Source organism: Apodemus sylvaticus, chromosome 23 (genome assembly GCF_947179515.1).
Source record: "Apodemus sylvaticus chromosome 23, mApoSyl1.1, whole genome shotgun sequence".
Taxonomy (NCBI): Eukaryota; Metazoa; Chordata; class Mammalia; order Rodentia; family Muridae; genus Apodemus; species Apodemus sylvaticus.
Window position 1 is genome coordinate 37,483,271 of NC_067494.1, and position 13,374 is coordinate 37,496,644.

Below are 13,374 nucleotides of genomic sequence, written 5' to 3' on the forward strand. Positions count from 1 at the left end.
CTTCAAAACTCACCTCAAATATAACAGTTCCAAGAAGATCCTTGGTAGGCCTGGAGTTCTGAGGACACCCCTCAGCTACTGTTTGAGTCCTGGTGTCTGCTAGCTCTATTTCCTACTGGGTTTTCTTCTCATGACTAGAAGTCTCTCTCATGTGACTCATACCTCTTTGCACTGATTTAAATTTCTCTATGGCTTCTCTCTATCAAACTCAGATGTGCACAGGATTGGGCTCAGACTCTTGCTGCTCGCTCTGTGTGATCGTCGACCGTCACTGTTAGTATGACTAGGTTTAGAATCATCTAGAAGACTCACTTCTGGCTGTGTCTGTGAATGTGTTTGCAGAGAGGCAGAGGAGAGAAGATTCACCTTGATGGGGGCAGCACCAGTCCACTGACAGCGGGCCAAGACTGAACAAACTGGAAAGAGACAGCTGGAAGACGGCCGTCTTTTCTCGATCTCTGCCTTGTGGTTCCCAGAGATGTGAATATACGGATTCCCATTTGAGTTGCTCAAGCCATGAACAGTACCTACGTCCCTGGACATTGTGGACTACACCTTCAAACCATCGCCCCAAATAAATCCATGCTATCTTAAATTGCTTCTTGTCGTGGATTTGGTCACAGCAACAAGAAAAATAACACACCTGCCCATCCAGAAAGTGTTTTCAGAAGCACTAGGGGAGATGCAACCATTTGGGTCATAGGTGTTACATTTTATAAAAAGAAAGAAAGCCAGGGATATATTTGGTAGAGATGTGGCATGATGAGGTGGAAGGGATGCCCCTGCGGGCCTGAGGTACCAACCATATGATGGATATAGTATAGAATAGAGAGAGTTTAGGGCATGGGGAGGGGAGCTGGGAAGGGAGTAGAGAGAGAGAGAGAGAGGAGAGGAAAGGAGGGGAGAGGCTGGTCATGAGCACTTGGAAAGAGGGGGAGGGGAATGGAGAGAGAAGGCACAGAGAGTATAAGATAGTAAGAGGGTAAGAAAGTGAGGAGGGGGCGAGCAGCCCCTTTCATAGTGAGTCAGGCACACCCGGCTGTTGCCAGGTAACTGTGGGGCGGAGCCTAGAAAGAATACTAAGGATAGGTACTTTTGTTAAGTTTATATAACAAACACATTACTTTGAAAAATATTTATTTATGTATATATATGAGCACACTGTCACTGTCTTCAGACACAGCAGAAGAGGGCATCGGATCCCTTTACAGATGTCTGGGAGCCACCATGTGGTTGCTGGGAATTGAACTCAGGACCTCTGGAAGAGCAACCAGTGCTCTTAACCACTGAGCCATCTCTCCAGCCTCACACATTACTTTTATAATCAGAAAAAAGTGCTTATATATTTATTTAGTGTATGTTGCGTATACATGTATCTAGACATGGTGAGGTCACAGAACTCACGACTGGATGTCTCAGGATGGCTACTTTCTTCTTCATAAGGAGGGTCATCTGGCCCTCTCCACAGCGCCCTTCATGTTTACATTTTTTTATTAGATAAATTATTTACATTTCAAATGTTGTCCCCTTTCCTGGTCCCTCCCCCCAAAATCCCCTAACCCATCCTCCCTCCCCCTGCCCACCAATCCACCCATTCCCACCTCCCCGCCCTGGCATTCAAGCCTTCTCAGGGCCAAGGGCCTCTCCTCCCTTTGATGTTCAACAAGGCCATCCTCTGTTGCAGCTGGAACCATGGGTCCCTCCATGCATACTCTTTGGTTGGTGGTTTAATCCCTGGGAGTTCTGGGGGTGCTGGTTGGTTCATATTTCTGTTCATCCCATGGGGCTGCAAACCCCTTCAACTCCTTGGGTCCTTTCTCTCGCTCCTGCATTGGGGACCCTGTGTTCAGTCTACTGGTTGGCTGAGAGCATCCACCATCTGTATTTGTCAGGCACTGGCAGAGCCTCTCAGGTTAAACGTTTCTTTTTATGTGTATGAGTGTTTCGCCTTTATCCATGCCCAGGGCCCTCTGAGGTCAGAGGAGGGAGTTGGATCCCTCCATCTGGAGTTATAAATGGTTGTGACCTGCTATGTGGGTGCTGGGAACGGAAACCTGGCTCTCTATTGACACAAGTGTTCTTAACCACTGAGACACACACACATAAACACACACACACACACCCACACACATGCACACACACATACACATGCTCACATGCACACACACATACACATGCTCACATGCATGCACACACAGAGATACCCCACACACTTGCACACACACACACACACACAAACACACACACACATCTTGCCCATTTATGCATTTGCTGAGACGATCCTCTACAGCTAGTCTTGCATTGGGGCTTATATCTTGGGGAACCGTGGTAACATACCACTGTAGACCTCAGAGCTGCTGTGACCCCCAAGATCAAGCCTGTTGATTGCTGGCGTTCCCTCACAGAAGGAGGGGGTGAAGAGGGTCTTTGGACCCTCACTTGAGATTCCAGCCACTCCCTCCTGCACCCTCCAGTCAGCTGGAATTGAGAGTGGTCTCTGGCTTGAGAGGTCCCCTATTCTATAGCGCATGGGTAGCTAACTGAGGGGGATTCTAAAGACACAGCTATGAGTAGAGCAGGCCGGGTGGGGCTGCTTTGGGGGTCACCCACACTCACTCCTACTCTGTAAGTAAGCCCAATAAACTCCTTGATTCCCCAAGTTGGATTTTGATGGAATCCTACTTCGGTTTGTCTGTAGTACTGTAAGAAGTAGGTAGACTTCTCCCCAAGGAACGTTTCCCACATCCACACACACTGACCACATTCATGTCCCTTCTCTCTCCTCTCTGATGTGGAGACTTCAGGTCACGGGAGAGGGTGGTGGTCCCAGCGTGCCAAGCACATTCCCCAGACGTGGGCTCACTGGTTCCCTCAGGTTTGCCTAATAAGTCTTAATAAGTCCCAAGCCCAACACAACCCTGTCATCTGCCTTTCAGCTATCACACCCAGACTCTCTCTGAGGGGAGAAAGATGGGTGGCCTCTGCTAACGCGGAGTCCTGTGCTTCTGAGATGCTCTGGGTGGGACCCTAGGAAACCACTTTGCAGCACACACCCTGGGGGAAGGGCCAGGATCGCGCGCGCGCTTCGCAGTTTGTGGTCTGGGCCACAGCCACTGGCTGGCTCGCCGACTCTAAGCTGAGAGTTGTTTTGGTTACTGGGGATGTAATGTGTCAGTGGAGTCAGTCCAGCAGGAGAAGGGGGTCCGGGCCGGGAGGCGTGGCGTAGCTCGGGAGGCTCGGAGCAAGTCTCTGAGGGGTGGGGCGGGGCGTGTCAAAGGCGTGTCCGGGCGGGGCGGGGCGAGCGGAGCGTAGAAAGGTGTGGCCGCCGATCTGGCCTCACTTTAGCAGCGCGGAGCCAGAGAAGCCTTGACCTTCGCCAGCTGAGCGAGCAGAGAACAAAGTGAAGGAGAAAACTTCCCGGAGTGTGCCCTGTGTCCCCACGGGGCCTCGCTCAGGGCCGCAGAGCGGGGCTCGACCGGTCCTCTGTGTTGGGACTTGGACCGAGGTAAGGGCGCCGCAGGCGGGGACGCGGGCGAGGGCGCCGCTCCGCGGGCTGGGTCGTCTCGCATGGGCTCCCGGGATCCTGCAGTGGGGTGCTGCACAGTCCAGTCCCAGCCTCCACCAGTGGGCCAGCCTTGTCCCTCCTCCCCGCCGGCTGTGGAGGCAATCAGGGGCGCGGCGGGGCCACTTTGCTCGGTCCGGGAGGGTGGCAGTCCTTAGCGGCTTCGTATTCTCTCTGGTCCAGCCTGGCCCAGGGCAGGGCAGGATCCTTTTCCAGAAGACTGTGAAGTGAGGTCTTGCCCTGACCTACGCGTGGCGCGCATGCAATTAGGTTCAGCTGTGCCATCCAGGTTTGGACGTGGCGGCGCCGTCCATCCCCATCAGTGCCCATCGCTTTGCGCCCAGGGGAGAAGGGCGCAGCTGGGAGAAGGTGAGCACCGCCCCCCCCCGCTTGGTTGGGGGGGGGGCGGCGAGGATCGCTCGCCCTGCGACCACCTAGACCCGCGAGGCTCCCCGCCGACTGTAGTGCCAAGTTTCTGTGAAAGCCGACAACATTGTGTCCCTGATGGATCATATTTACCACAAACAGTTCAGGAAAAAAAAGGGCCCATTCTTCCAAGCAGCAAAGTGTAGCGAGTAGAATTGTGCGAGGGGGTTTTTTATCTCTGAGACCGGAAACTTAATATGGACGCGGTGCTTCCATAGTCCTCCTTACTTTAAAAGAAAAGAAAAAAGAAAGAAAGAAAAAGAAAAACAGGGTAACTTTATATTATGGGTGGGGGAAATTGCTTGATGGCGAAGATAATTCCGTTCTGGGGAAGTTTTCCCTGCAGTTCCCCCCAGCTGCTGAAAGAGAAGCCGCTAGGTGACATTCCCAGGCAGACTAGGTGTGCTACAAGTGTACCCTCCCCATGCGAGCGAGCGAGCAAGAGAAGGTCCAAGATTCTCTTCTGGGGCAGTTCCCATCTTCTACCTTCTGTTTCTCAAATGTTGCTGCGGTCCTTGTTTAACCGATAACACCTGAGGTCTCCAATTCAAGATTGAAAACAATGTCTGGAAGAGCCTTTTTGAAATCACTTACAAGTTTCTTAAAGGCACAGATCTTGCGCTGGGAGTTAAAAGTATCACCTGCTCCTCTTATGTTTGTGTAGCCAACGAGTGCACAGTGTGCTTTTTCAACTACTTTCCCTGTCTTCCTTCCTTCCTTCCTTCCTTTTCTCCCTCCCCCCTAAAGTTGTAGTTTTAGCTGGGCATAGTCATGCACACATTTAATCCCAGCAGATCTCTGAGTTCAAAGCTATCCAAGGCTACACAGTGAGACGTTGTTTCAAAAAACGGAAAACAAAAAGAGAAAAAGACAAGAACTAGGGGCAGGGTGGACAGACCAGGTGGTAGTGGTTAAGGTAGATGCCCCAGTGGTTAAGAGCTCATACTGTTCTTGCATAAGACCTGAGTTCAGATTCCCACAACCCACATCAGACAGTACACACCTGTCTGTATCTCCAACTCCAGGTGACCTGATTCCTTCCTATTCCTTGCTGACCTCTTCCTCCTCCAACACACACACACACACACCCTAATAATAAAAAGATATTCATATCTTTTTAAATAACCCCCAAAATCTAATATTAAGATGAATTTAAAAAGCACATTTTCATATCATTGGATATTTTTTTTCCCTGCTTAGTTGAAAGGAAAATGAAACCTGTCTCTTTAGGGTGGCAATGGTCTTTTTTGATGGGTAGAAAAAATAATGATGAGGTATATCTGAAGAAGAGTTTGTTATTCACAGTAGCCAAGCAAACTCTCACACACGGGCCCCAAGCTTCCAGGTCTAATGTTCCCTAAAAGATACCCGAGGGTGGGACATGGTAGGGCACACCTGTAGTTCCAGTACTCAGGAAGCTGAGGCAGGAGGATGCTTTGTTGTAGGCCTGCATGGGCTACATAGCAGAACCAAACCCCCAAACAGGATCAGGCACAGCATGGTGGCACACACTTTTAATTCCAGCTCCTGGCACGTGGGAAGCAACAGAGGCAGGTGAGTCTCTGTGAGTTCAGAGCTACAGAGCTTTCACAAACCCCAAAGAGGCAGCCACAAACCCAAACCACAAAGCAAGGTCCTGAGCCATGTCCGCTGCTTGCTAACGAGGTCCTGCCATCCCTCCCTCCCTCCGCCCTCTCCTCTCTCAGGAGCGCAGGCACACACTGTCGGCTCCAGACACTTCCCACTGCCGCTTGTCATTTCCAGGCCATTATCTCGAAGGAACCAGCATTCTGCTTACACAGTTCTTCCTCTGTTCTCCATCTGTTGATTACCCACACATCCATCATGTGTCAGTCAAATATCTCCGCCAAGATGCTTCATTTTCCGTGTCTCCTGGCAAGCTGACAATCCTCCTCATCTAGTTGTCAGTGCCTGTACTAACTAACACACAGTTGCAACCCACATATTTTGTCGTGTCAACCGCAGGTTTGTTCGTGGTACAAGGTCAAACTGACCAACAGGCGAGCAGAGTCTAAAATCAATTCACATTCAATTTGCCAAGCCCCTGGTGTACTCTTTCACACTGGGAAAAGACACCTCTTGCAATTCACTCAAAGGCACTGCCCAAGTCCCGCCCTACTTCTATATTCATCACAGATCACTACAAATTAGTGTCTCTGGGCAAGTGAGAAAAGAACGGTATATATCTAATAAGCATCACAAAGAAACATTTGGGGACAGATTTTCTTTTTGTCTGTAGGGGTATAGAAATGTGCTTTATCCAGCGTTTATGTCTGGCTGTCCAAGTGATGCTAGGATATGTGTTTTTGAAGACAGGGAAGGATGTGTGAGTGGATCCATGGGCAGGCATCCGCCTTAGGGCACGTGACTTCCTCAGCCAATCAGCTCTGTATCACATGACTGTTCCCAACCAATCATCCATGTATCACGTGACTGTCTTTAGCCAGCTACCGTTTCAGGCACAATAAGTTTTCTTTCTTTTGTGGAAAGATTTGGTGCGAGACCTGGAAGATAGGCTGGGAGACGTGTTGCTTCTGTAAATAGGGGCCAAAAAATAGGATTAGAGTGTATTTTGTATGGGACAATTTTTAAGTTACCTCAAAGTGGCGCATCACTGAAGTAAAGAGGCAGTAAGAGGGGCTTCCTGCCCGATTTATTTAGTGCCCACAGAGGGATTATTTAGCACCACAATTTGTTCATACAGATTCAGTTTTGATGTGTGGGCAGTTTGCTGTAGAATCTTATAAACACTCCAGGTTTGTAGTTAACACTTCAATTTGTGGGATAATTGATAGAAGCATTTGTTCAAACCACAAGAGGTACAGGTTCATCTTAGAAACATACAAAACTGTAGTATGCTGTATATATGTGGTAGATGTCACTGTGGCTGTCTGGATAAATGGAATCTTGTATCTTATGGGATTTTTTCACATTAACCAATAAGATATTACAGACCATTCTCTTATTTTGTGCATAAAGAAACCGAGTGCCAGGGACTTGTCCCAGTCAACAAGTTCTTAAAGGGGCACCGCCTGGGCGAGCTCTCAGCTTACTGGCTTCTGGTTTATGTCTCTGTTTAGCCAAGGTCCTGTAAGAACAGCAGGCACTCTCTGCTTTCTGTCGTTGACTTAGGGACGTTTTGGAAGCATAGACTAAGTCTTAAGCTTTTAGGACAAGGACCATGGCCAGCACCAAGTGTCAGCTGCTGCTGAGTGTCTCCTGAACGGAGGGACAGATGTGTGAACAGGCTACAGGATATGAAGCAAGCTACAGTTCTCTAGAGTTGACGGCAGTGGGTGGAATTTGGCCTTTGTGCACATATTCCTGAAGTGTAGTAAAAGGCACAGGATACACACAGGTGAGATGTATATCTGTCTACATTGGAATATGCTGGATCGACCGTTGGGAAGACATGCTTTTGCTCCACTACAGGGTATTTTCTAGAAAGGAGCCAGAAGTCAGGACCGAAAGGCACATGGGTAAAAGTCTGGTCCTGTGGGTCCCTGTTTGGCTACCTTAGTTCTTCCTCAAGCGTCCTCACTGAAGTTTCAGTTGTTTGAAGGTTTACACGAGCTTGTGAGCGTGAAAGAAAGCATTTTGCAAACATTGGGAGAATTCTCAGAGGAGCTACTGTTGCACAGGTATCTTGTGCATTTGCAGCACATTTATCCTTCTGAATAAAGAGAAACAAGGCTGTGTGGGCTGGCGGGGGTTGGGGGGAGATATCACCTCCAGTCCTCCTTTAGCATTGAGCAAGGGTTGAGTGCACTGCCCCCATGTACCATTCAGCCCCGTTAAGCTGCAAACATGAGCTATGCAAGAGAACTTCAGATGCTCAAAAGCAAGCACCAGGAAGCAATGCCCAGAGCCGATGATTACCCTGCTCCTTGGAGGAGAGAGAGAGAGAGAAAGGTCAGATTTGCATGCTGACAAGTCCCTTTGGAGATTATCCGCAGTGTGTTTGGAGAGGCAGGACTGCCAGAGAGGTCCGTTTCCAGCAGTGTGATCCACGGAGGTAATAGGAGAGGTCTGACAAGGAAGGAGAGGCCAGAACTGAGGGGGTGAAATGAACTCAGAGGGCAGGGAGGAGGAAATCCTGCAGAAAAACGGTATCTGGGATGTTTACCCACATCAGCCACATAGAAGGCGGGGGACCAGTGGCTGGGCATCCAGGTTCACACCGTTATGAAATTGCCTAGTATGTATGTCCAGTGTATGCAAATCAGAGATCATAGTGAAAGCTACCTACGATCTGAAAGCTGGATTTTGCATTATCACAGAATAGTGAATAGAAAGTGCCCAAGCACGGATGGTGGAGGCCAGTAACAGCAGGCTCTTCCCATCTTGAGTCATATGGGCCTGGACTCCGGCCAGCTCTCTCTGCACTCCATCTTGCTGGGGATTGGCCTGTGTGGTTTCCATTTATGAGGTCTGTAGCCGAGCCGACAGAATCTGGCCTGCAGCATTGGTGATATTTTCCTGGTGTTGGGTTACCGGTTTCCGTTTCTTTTCAGCCAGGGTTTGGGTTTCCGAATGTGTCTTTTGGACCAGGGTACTCTGAGAGTTACTATTACTGATCATGTGGAAGGAGATTGCTGAAGGGTCTTTTGTCAGCAGTTTGTGAACCAGGCTAACAGATCCTTAAAGAGGTGAAAGTTAAGGGCGCCTGCTGGCTTTAAAACAGAGTGATGAGCGTTAGCGTATTATTTCATTTCACCTGAAAATTCGGAACTTTGCTCTTGCGTGGCGTTAGTTTCCTGTAGTCCAGGGGCCTGGGGGTGTGACTCCATTGGTAGAACGCTTGCCTCACCAGTGCAAAACCCTGGGTTTGAACACTCAAACCAGGTGTGGTGATACATACCTGTGGTCTCGGGGGTGGAGGCAGGAGGATGAGGAGACGAAGGTCATTTGTGTCTCACACAAAAACAAAAGAAATGCAAGCCAACAAGGAACAGGGCAGTATTAGCTATTTCCTTCCTTCCTTCCTTCCTTCCTTCCTTCCTTCCTTCCTTCCTTCCTTCTGTCTGTCCGTCTGTCCGTCCGTCCGTCCATCCATCCATCCATCCATCCATCCTCTTTGCTGTCACTCAATTTCTTCCACGGGCTTGCCTTTCTTGCCCTTTCTGGTTCTCTTAGCAGACCGTGGAGCCCAAGAAGCGGCTTCCCTAGGAGCATCTTGGGTACTTTTCTCTCATGTGGTTTAAGTGTGATGCTTTAGCCCCCCTGAGGCTAACTTCCTGTCACCTAGGGCCCAGCTTGCTTATTTTACTGGTGCGTCCCTTCCAGGTAGAGCCCAGAACTTTTGAAAATGTCGGCAAAATGGTGTCAGTTTATGTGGTGTTGGTTGAAGATATCCTGACAAGACACCGTCTTGACAAAGATCTAGAGAGCCTTTGTCAAATGTGAAGGATAAAAAGTTTTATGCGTACTAGCATGCATGCGTTTATTTACATGCGTGGTAGGGCGCACGCATTTACACATGAATGTGGAGGACAGAGGTTGATGTTAGATGGCTTCCTTAATTTTTTTCTCTACTTTTAAAGAATACTTTTAAAATGTGTATTGGTGTTTTGCATGCGCTTGTGCTTGTGAGGGTTTTGGTTCCCAGAGTTACAGACTGTTGTGAGCTGCCACGGGGTTGCTAGGACTTGAACCCACATACTCTGGAAGAACAAGCAGTTTGTTCTTTTAATCACTGAGCCATCTTTTCATTCCCTCTACCCCCCACCCCTTTTTGATGCAAAGTCTCTCACTGAACCTAGAGCTTGCCAAATCAACTAGACTGGGTGGTTAGTAAGCCCCAAGGCTCCTCCCCATGTCTACCTCCCCAGAGCTCACCTGGATGTGTGGCTATGCAGTAGGAAATTGAACTCAGTTCTTCACGCTTGTGTGGCGAGTGCATTATCCATGGAGTGGTTTCCCGAGGCACAAATCTTAGACTGTTTAAATGGGCCTTACCAGTCATACAATGTTGACATTAAAATGAAGAGTTGTGCAGTTTTGGAAGTGTTGAGAAGTAGCAATGTCCTTACACGGAGCATCAGTAGATCTAGATTGTCGTCTAGAATAGAACTTTCGCTCCTTTGGCAGATTCTTTTTTTAACAGTTAAAGGCCTTTTCTTCCTGAGGGATAGAATAACACAGCTCTTGAGAGAGTCCTTGTGTTTTCTTGGCTATATAGTGAGACTGTCTCAACCACAACAAAAAAGAAATATATAAAGGATGTGGGTTGTATCTTATGGGCACTATTTATTTTGTGATATCTGTGTGGAATGGCTCGTAAAGGATTATGAAGACCCAGCCATATAATTTAGTTTTGCAGAGCTGGGTGGTAGAGTTTAGGCTATCACGTCAGTTCAGCAGTAGGTCCCGTAGGTAAAGAGCAGCCTACAGTACTAATGATAATGGTTGATCTATGGTTTAACAGAAACTTTTCAAACTATTTTTAATGAGATACATCTGGTCTCTAAGAAAAAGAATCTAGGACTGGAGAGATGGCTCAGTGGTTAAGAGCATTAACCGTTCTTCCAGAGGTCCTGAGTTTAATTCCTAGTAACCACATGGTGGCTCAAAACCATCTGTAATGGGATCTGTTGCCCTCTTCTGGTGTATCTGAAGACAACTACAGTGTATTCATATAAATAAAAATAAATAAATCTTTACAAAAGGAAAATAATCTATATATTAATGTAATCTATATAGTAATATACCTGTTAACAGTGAGAGACATTTAGAAAAGTCGGGCCCACTCTGGAACATGCACTTTGTAGTAACTGAAGCCATTTTACCTCTTCCATGAAGACCCCTTTTGGAAAGGACACCAGTATAATGAAGTTTGCTTTGCCTCAACTCTGGCTTCTCATGCAATTGGAGTTTTAAAAATTACCTATTTTAAAATTTGTTTAGAGATGTCGCTGTACCTGGCTGTCAGTCTAGTAAGTGTATGAAGACACTAGACCTAGAAACAAGTCTGCTGTGGCTGGAGTCTCGATGTGTGTGGAAGACAGATGTCATTCACGGCATGGTGGCCTTTTTTTTCTTAAGCTCTCTGAATTTTGATGGCCTGGTAAATTTGATGAGTTAGAAAATTCATTAAACCTGAGTTGACAGCAATGCTAGAAATATTCAGGAAATCAGTCAACGAGTGGGTGTACAAATATGCTACTGTCAGCATCGAAGAATACCTTGTGGGATTTCCATTGTCTAAAGGAAACCCTCTACACAGTTATAAGTACATGCAACATTTTTGAGACATTTCAAAATGTAACTTGTAGGCTTACAGCTACCTGTGTCCAGCAGACAATACTACACATTCTTGTAAACTATAAACAACAGTGATAGTCCGATAGAATGAATCTTGTTCACAGATGCATATAGGAAAGGCTATCCCAAGTTTAATGGAATTAAAATTATTTGGACCAACAGATACTTTAGAAATCATCTAATTCAAATGATTTTTTTCTTAACGTTGTTTCTGGCTGGTTAAATGACTCGCTTTAAGGTCAGGGAGGTAGATCAATCAGTAAAGAGCTTGCCGTGCAATCAAGAGGACCTGAGTTTGAATCCCCAGCACCTGTGTAAAACGCTGTGCATGGTGGCCTGTGCTGCTAATCCCAGTGCTGGGGTGGGTGGAGACAGGGGGATCCCTGGGGATCCCTATCCAGCCTTCTGCCAAATCAGAGAGCTTCAGGTTTGCTGTGAGGTGACTCAAAATCTAAGGTGAAGAATAACTTCTGACCTCTATGTACATGTAAATATGTGTGAATATGTGCACATATACACTGTATACACACACACACACACACACACACACACACATACACATGTGTCCCATTTGTAGATAAGCAGTCAACAGTCATGGATTCTCATCTCTTTGACCAGTTATGAGTCACTGCAGGTACCACAAAGTCCTACCACTCTCTACTGGTGTGAGTCTCTCTCTGAACCTGGAGCTAGACCAGTGGCTTCCAAATTCTACAGATTCCATCCCTACAGCACTGAGGTTTATGGGCAGCCATGATGTGAGTCTGGGCTGTGGTCCTTGTGTGGCCAGTGCTGTTACCCACTGAGCCATGAGCCATCTCCCCAGTCCCTCTCCCTCCTCTCCCCCTCTCCCTCCCCTGCCCCTCCCCTTTCCCTTCTCCCTCCTCCTCCCTCTCTCCCTTCCCTCCTCCCCCTCCCCTTCCTTTCCCCCTTTCCGTCTCCTTTCTCCTCCCCGTCTTCCCTCTGTGTGTGTGTGTATGGGGGGTGTGTTACATGCAATGGGATAACTTTGCACACATTCTCTTTTTCACTGTGACTTTGGGGATTGAATTCATGGTGTCAGGCTCGCACCCACCCACCTCTCTGGCTCCATACTGTCATTTTAATAAGATGATTATTGTATGTGCATGAGTGTTTTGGCTGACCGTGTGTAAGGGTACCACATTTGGGCCTGGTCTCTACAGAGTCCAGAGAGAGCACTAGCTCTTCTGGAACTGGAGTTATGGATGATTTGTAAGATACCATGGGAACTGAGCCTGGTCCTCTGCAAGAACAGCAAGTATTCCTCTTTGCCGAGGCCTCTGTTCTGCCCCTTACAGTTGTGTTTTGTTTTTTTTTAAGTGTGAGCTATTGGTGGCAAATTAGTTTAGCAGGTAATAAATTGTGCATGTATGTATGCATGTATGTGGGTACAGGTGTGTGTGTGTGTGTATGTGTGTGTGTGTGTGAGAGAGGGGGGGAGTGGGAGGGAGAGAGATTTTCCTTCTAATTTTTTTCTCTTGAGACACAGTCCTACTATGTAGCCCAGGCTGGCCTCAAAGAAAAAAAAAGCAAAGAATAAAAAAATAAAAAACAAAACAAAACAACCACCTTTATTTTTGCCGCTGTACTTTGTCACATGGACTTCATATTTGATCAGCAAAACACTTTACGCATTGAGCCTGCCTTCCCATGTATCCTAAGGGATGACTGGGAGGCTAAAGGTCTATGGAAATATTCGGGCCCCGCCCCTACCCCTCTTTGTAGTGTTCATACGCAATGGCTGCAGACACATCTATGGGAGGAATGTGTGGTTGGTAGGAATTCCTAGCCACATAGAGAAAGATTTCCATGACAACCTTAACATTCTTATAGTAGTGTTGGAGCAGCAAATCCATGAAACGATTGTAACTCACAGGTGACCAACTTTAGACTAGGTGATGTCCTCCCTGTCCCTTTCCCTTTCGGCCTCTGCCCCCACCTTCTGGTCCCCATTCACTGCTTCCCTCTCTTGCCACGTTCTCCAGGCTTGCTCTGATCTCGCCATCCTCCCCAGCACTTCCACGGCAAGCGTACACTTGATGGGTTCGTGTGCTTACGCCTTGGGAAGAGCTACAAAAACT

At 47.7% G+C, this 13,374-nt stretch overlaps 2 protein-coding genes across 2 annotated transcripts in view; both read left to right on the forward strand.

Moving 5' to 3' along the window:
- Positions 1-527, forward strand: part of Scaf8 (SR-related CTD associated factor 8) — a 210,505-nt gene extending 209,978 nt beyond the window's left edge. Inside the window, exon 23 of the transcript XR_007975252.1 lies at positions 343-527. The gene's annotated coding sequence lies outside the window, so the exon portion shown is untranslated. The remainder of the gene's footprint in view (positions 1-342) is intronic.
- A 2,836-nt stretch (positions 528-3,363) lies between these two features.
- Positions 3,364-13,374, forward strand: part of Tiam2 (TIAM Rac1 associated GEF 2) — a 206,307-nt gene continuing 196,296 nt past the window's right edge. The window contains exon 1 of the mRNA XM_052169691.1: positions 3,364-3,505. The gene's annotated coding sequence lies outside the window, so the exon portion shown is untranslated. The remainder of the gene's footprint in view (positions 3,506-13,374) is intronic.